This window comes from Pinus tabuliformis, chromosome 3_2, assembly GCF_031772625.1.
Source record: "Pinus tabuliformis cultivar Carrire ecotype Pingquan chromosome 3_2, CPIR1, whole genome shotgun sequence".
Lineage (NCBI taxonomy): Eukaryota > Viridiplantae > Streptophyta > Pinopsida > Pinales > Pinaceae > Pinus > Pinus tabuliformis.
The window spans coordinates 591,079,012-591,086,227 of NC_142302.1; positions in this window are offsets into that span (position 1 = coordinate 591,079,012).

Genomic DNA, 7,216 nt, shown 5'->3' on the forward strand with positions numbered 1-7,216 from the left:
TATTTCGGTAATAAAGAGGGTCCTAACACTGAGAAATCTAGTGCAGACACTAGAGAGAAGGACCCAGGATATGCAGACCGAGGTCAATAGGTTCATGGATAAATTTGTGGCATTACAGAACAGAGGTCTCCCTGGCTTACTGAACAGCGCAGGAAGGCTACTTACCCATGAGCAGTATGCCAAGAGGGTCAATACCTTTGCCACAAATCAGATCACAGAAAAGGCCAGCACCTCAGAGGAAACAGGGCCAGCAACAGGTCAAACTCTCTACAACAGGGTATAAAACTTATTTTGTATCATGAATGAGCTCAAACATCTGTTTGAAGTGCCTCCCAATTTCTACAAATACACAGAGGCAGATGATACATTAGAGGCAATTCTGAAACACCAATTGCCCACACAGGAATACTGGACCAAAATGATACAGCTAATATTGTAAACCAGGGCCTGTAAATCAAGTTTTAATTCGATTTCACAAGTAATCATGCACAGGAAAGCTTAATAAAATCAGCATGCAAGGAAAGGTAAAGGGCTGAGCCAACTCAGCAGAACTATTCGGCCAGCAGAGCAAGATGGGCAGCTACAGGTGAAAGGGCCGAGAAGTTCCAGCACGGCAACCGTAAAGGCACATTTTCCAGCATTAAAGTAGAACGTTCCAACCGACTCAGTGGCCTCCAAAGGCAAAAATATCTTCTGACAGGCATAAAGAGCATTTACTTTGTATTAATGATGTAATAACTTTCTTGTCTAAATATCTCAAAGAGTTGGTGAACGTATTCATTTTGAGATAACTCAGCACTCAGATATTTTGTATAACCAATTGTATATATCCCCCCTTGCATAAGATTGCAAGTGTGGTTGTTGATTTCTCTTCTAGATCTCCTTTGCTGTAAATTCTCAGAGAAGTAATACAAAAGCCAATGGAATTTCGAAAGCTCTGGTTTTCTTGATGTATGGTGCTATCTAGCTGAATGTTACAGGATTCCTGCGTACCTCATGGCACAATAAGTTTTTCTTAAAACTCTTCGTTATGTCTTTCGTTATCTTTTCACACCTCTTTCATGTTCTGTAATTCACAGTTAATGGAAAGGAAAAAGAATAGTTCTAGGATTTAATCACAGATTACCCTGGACTCAATCTAAGCTGTTATGCATGTTTTTTCTTCATATTATAGTAATAAAGGTGTAATTCTTAATTACTGCACCTTCACACTATGCTTTCACAGTGATTGTTGTTTCAGGAATTCAAGGTTGCTCTTGTGCAGCATATCTCTTTCTCACACCCATCTTGATGAAAGATTCTTAATTGCCTTCCACTGGCTGAACACACATCACAATCACAATTTCAGATTTGTTCCATAAGATATTTAAATGGCCCTGTAATTTCAGCTACTCAACTCAAGATTTGAAAGAAACTGTAGCTACAGACTCCATTGCCCAATGGACTAACACCATCTGTAGATTTACACTTCTTACCGGAAGACATCCCTCAACCAAAACATAAACCAAAACCCTCACTCCATAACTAGCCTAAAATCCCCACAGAACAGAGACAAACCTTAAAGAGAGAGCCCTCTCTGATTACAGTTGGGCTAGAAGCTGCAATCCAAAGATTGGTTAGTGGTTACCCCGGCCGTATTCCCTTGGGGGTCAAAGGGAACAACCTGGGTGTTAACATAAATGGCGATTCCACTGGGGAACTCTTTAAGATTTTCTAATTACTATATATCTCCTAAAGTTACAAACGAAGCCTGAATATCAGTCAGGAAACCTTCAAAACTGTTTCTGTTTTACATTAACAGCTTTAGGGAAGAGCTGCTTCAGTCAATCTTCATACCAGCTTTGAGATATATATAGCCATTCCAAAATCTTATCCAGTCCTTGCAGATATAAAAACTTTTCCTAAAAAAAAAAATATTCAAAAACTAGTTAGAAGCTGGCTCCCAAGAAAAATCCACGGTACACTAGGTCAAATCCTGACCCAAATCCACCCCCAGTTTTTGAAAATCCTAATACCATCCCTAGAATCATTAGGAAGCAGCAAGAGCAGGAAAATCTTGCTGATTTAAGTCCAGAGACAGTTCATCCTAACCCTGTTTCTACCCCAATCAAGGTTCTTTTTCGGTCTACCCCCAATTCCCCTAGTTCACCATCCACATCTCAAAGCACTCCTCTCACTTCTTCATCCACTGCACATATCCCCTTGACCAACACTCCAGGTACTGCTACACCTGTTACCCCTGTGATACCCATCGTTCCTTTTGTCCCAGTTGCCCTAGTCAATCCCCCAAATCTTGTGAATATGGCTAACAGATATGCACCTCTGCAATTACCTGCTAATCCTGTAGCTCTACCTCAGGACTACCAAACCAAAATCTCATATTTTGACTCCACTGGCCCTTACTCTTCTATTCAACATGCCAGGAGGATGCAAGATCATTTTGAGAACTATGAGATAGATGATGATAGTGTGAGGATGAGAATTTTTGTCCAGAGCCTAACAGGTGATGTCAGAACTTGGTTCAGATCACTTGCTGTAAATACCATCACAACTCCTGATGAGCTCTATCAAGCCTTTACTAACAGATGGGAGAAGAAGAAAGACCCCTTGCACATACTTGGTGAATATGATACAATCAAAAGAGGTCCCCAAGAGACTGTCTTGGAGTATTGTGCAAGATTCAACAATGTATATAATGCAATACCACAAAATTTAAGACCTCCTCCTGATTTAGCCTTGTACAAATTTCCTGATGATTTTGACCCTGATATGGCATATCAATTGAAGGAAAGAGCCCCTGAAACCCTTGAGGACGCCCATAAGGTTGCTGTCACAGTAGAAGCAAACCTGATTGCTAAAAGAAACAGGGCAAGATTGGAAAAGAGAAACATATACAAAGAAGAACCCTCAGCCTTTGATAAAAAACTAGATGCAATACTTAATGGTATGAAGAGATTGGGGGATAGAGTGGAATCGGTTGAGAGAAAGGCATTGTGGGAAGCACCGCAAAACAACCCTATCAAGAATCCTAATTTTAGGAGAAATCAAAACCCAAACGTTGGCAAGGCTAATTCTGACCCAGAGATAAGACCTCCGTTCCAGGAAAACTATGCTGAAACATCCACTTCAGATGAGCAAGTGGATGACACCCACATTAACCTAATGGGCCTCAATGATGAGCATAAAGTTTTCCTGAGTCAAGAAGATCACGAGGATGGGGATCTTAAACAATTTCAAACCAGGTCAGGTGAATCATTTGAATTCAAACAAGGCTATGACATAGCTATTTATGAAGTTCATAAACAATACAAACTAAGAAGTAGAACCGTAAACACAACACAGCCTAAAAAAACAAAGGACAGGCTGCAGCCTAAAAGAGCCATTGTCACAGAACCAATTAACACAGATGATTCTCTTACTAAGGAGGTAACTGTTGAAGAAGTTACTGAACAACTTCCCTCAACACAGCAGCCACTGGCTGCATCTTCTTTGCAGCCAAATCCAAGTAATATTCCTCAAGAGATGAATGAAAAATACAAGCCCCAAGATCAAGACAAGGATCAAGAAGAAAACTTACTAAACAAAGAAAAGGTTGTCACCCACAATACTAAGGTTCAATCTGAAAAACCCTTTGACTTGGAAGCTGAAATTGGAAAACTAAAGGTAGCCATTCCTCTTTCAGAATTAGCCAAACATGACATTTACAAACAGCAGATTAAGAAGTCCCTTCAACTCACTCATAGTAAAGATATTGTCAATGTGTTGGATGACACCCCAGAATTGTTGTTCGGTCCAGAGGTTAATGGAAAAATGGCAGTCACAGGGATCTTACCTTTCTATGTCAGTTTACATGTTCATGATAAGATATTACATAATGCAATGTTTGACTCAGGTGCCTCTCATAACCTGATGCAGAAATCAGTCATGGAAAGGTTGAATCTAGACATTACAAGACCATACAAGGACCTATTCTCATTTGACTCCAGCCAAGTTAAGTGTTTAGGCTTGATAAAAGACTTATGTGTATCCCTTGTCCAATATCCAAATAAAACAATCTTAATGGATGTTGTAGTTGCTGATATCCCACCCAAATATGGGATGCTGTTATCAAGATCATGGGGGGCTAAACTCCAAGGTTCCCTACAATTAGACATGTCATATGCCACAATCACAGTCTTTGGTCAACCCAAGAGACTATATAGAGAGTCACTCATGAAATACATGGTCAGCAGTGAAGAAAAACCTCAAAACTTCCCCATATATGTTGTCCATTCTGATATAGATTCATATATTCTCTTCAATGACAAAACAAATCCCACAAGTGATGAAGAAATCCACGCACTCAAACAAGATCAGCATGTAAATGAAGAAACTGCTGTTCAAGAAATACTGCTCGAGCAATCATTAAACAAGGATGCTGCTCTAGAAATCAAGTTGATCCAATCAAGTGATGACACTGTCCTAAAAGGCAAACCAAATGAAAAACCAGATCTGCAACTTACAATCCCAGACCACAGAGAAGTTATTAAGTCTCCCCTAGAACAAGAGATCCTATGGTTCCTTGAATTCGATGGGTCAGTCAACAAGTTAGGGGCAGGAGCAGGGGTTTGGATACATAACAAACAAAACAGTCATGCAGAGGGCCGGGCATATAGGCTAAACTTCAGTTGCACTAACAATATGGCTGAATATGAAGCTCTCTTGCTAGGCCTAAAGCTAGTAAAGTCCCTACAAGCCATAAAAGTTTCAATCCTAGGAGATTCAGACCTAGTTATCCAACAAGTAAAGGGTAATTTTGTCACCAATGACAAAAGACTGAGGTCCTACAGGTCTGCTGCTGCTGAAATACTAAACTCCTTTACTGAATTTCAAATCACCAAAATCTCTAGGACCCATAACCTTCATGCTCATAGTTTGGCCACATTTGCAAGTACCTGCAAGCTACCTTTTAAGCCCCACCACTATTTTACAGCCGAGATAAAACACAGACCATCTGTCCCAAACAATGTCAAGGATTGGCAAGTATTTGATGATGATACACAAATAAACAATTTCTTGACTTTACAGCAAGAATTTTCAGGACTAAAGATTGACACTGAAAGAGCAAGTCAATCACAAATACCTGAAAGAGCAAGTCAATCACAAATACTTGAAAGAGCAAGTCAATCACAAATACAGAATAAACAAAATAACAAAGCAATATCACCCAAAACAGCCAACCAAATGCTACATCCTACAATTTTCAACAAAGACAACATACTAGAGATTCAACAAACTAGTTGTGAGGAGACAACTGATGATGAAGCTGAAGTCATACAATTAAAAGAAAAATTTCTTCCAACAGGTTTAGCTCCATTAGAAGACATTTTCGACTCCAATGATGTTCCCAACAAACCAAAAATCCAGCCCATCAACACTGCCACAGAAGAGTGTAACATTTGGACTGCTGAACAACCCAAAATAATAAAATTGTCTGCTTCCTTACCTCCTGACCAAAAGCCTAAATACATTGACCTTTTTAAAGAGTTCCAGGATGTCTTTGCATGGAGTTATGAGGATTTAAAATCCTATGACACCTCTGTAATTCAACACACTATCCCTCTCAAGCCAGATCAAAAACCCTTTAAACAAAAATTGGGGAGAATCAATCCTATGCTTCTCCCAGCAATGGAACAAGAGGTACAGAAAATGTTTAAGGCAAGCATCATGGCACCAATCAGATTCTCTGATTGGATTTCAAACTTAGTCCCTACAAGAAAGAAAACCGGTGAAATAAGGCTATGTGTTGACCTGAGGAACTTGAATCAAGTATCCTTGAAAGATAATTACCCCTTACCCAAGATGGATCACATCTTACAGAGAGTAGTGGGGGCCTCAAGAATTTCTTTACTTGATGGGTTCTCAGGTTTTAACCAGATCTTAGTTCATCCTCATGATCAGGACAAAACAACATTTACAACCCCATGGGGAACCTTCAAATATGTTAAAATTCCTTTTGGGTTGAAGAATGCAGGGGCTACATTCCAAAGAGCAATGGATATTGCTTTTGCCAAAGAGATTCATGACTTCCTTGTCATTTATTTGGATGACCTCACACCTTTCTCCAAATCTGACCAAGAACATTTAAAACATCTAAGGCGGATATTCATAACTTGTAGGAAATATGGAATTTCCTTAAATCCTAAGAAATCCCTGTTCGGTTTGGAGGAAGGTAAACTGTTGGGTCACATCATTTCTAAAGATGGCATTAGGATTGAACCAGACAGAATCCAGGCCATCCTACAAATGCCTCATCCAAGAAATGTAAAAGAATTACAAGCCTTTCTAGGTAAAATCAACTTCCTGAGGAGATTTATCCCAAATCTGGCCAAATTGAGCAGATTACTCAATAACATGCTTAAAAAGGATTCAAAAGTAAAATGGACAGTAGAAGCAAATCAAGCTTTTGAAGGTATCAAATTAGCCCTCACTCAAACCCCAGTCTTAACCAACCCTCAATTTGATAGGGAATTTATCATATTTTCCTTTGCCTCCCAACACACAATTGCTGCTGTCTTATTACAGAAAGATGACCAAGGAAATGAGAAACCCATTGCTTTCTTTAGTAAAGCTCTTAGAGATGCACCCCTGAAATATCAGATCATGGAAAAGCAAGCATATGCTTTGGTCAAAGCTATTAAAGACTTTAGGATTTACATCCTTTATTCCCATGTTATAGCTTATGTGCCAAGTCCCATTGTTAAAGACATTCTCACTCAAGAAAACTTAGAAGGTAGAAGAGGAAAATGGATTGCCAACATTTTAGAATTTGATATTGAAATAAAACCTACAAAACTGATAAAAGGGCAGGGCTTGGCTAAATTAATGTCTGAAACAAATTTCCAAGCCTTGGACATCAACCAATTGGACAGTGAACCGAAGCTGGCGACTTCAAAGATCAATGTAGGCTTTGAACAATCCCCCTGGTATTCTGATATCTGTTATGTGTTACAAAACCTGTGTGCTCCCCCAGGGCTGTCCAGAACTAAATGTAGGTTCCTAAAAATGAAAGCTTCAAAATTTTGTGTAATGGATGGAAATTTGCTTTGGAAAAACCATGAGGGTATCTTACTAAACTGTTTGATTGAAAATGATACTAACAAAATCATGGAAGAGTTTCATGCAGGCAATTGTGGTGGACATTTATATTGGAAGTCCACTGTGGATAAGATATTGA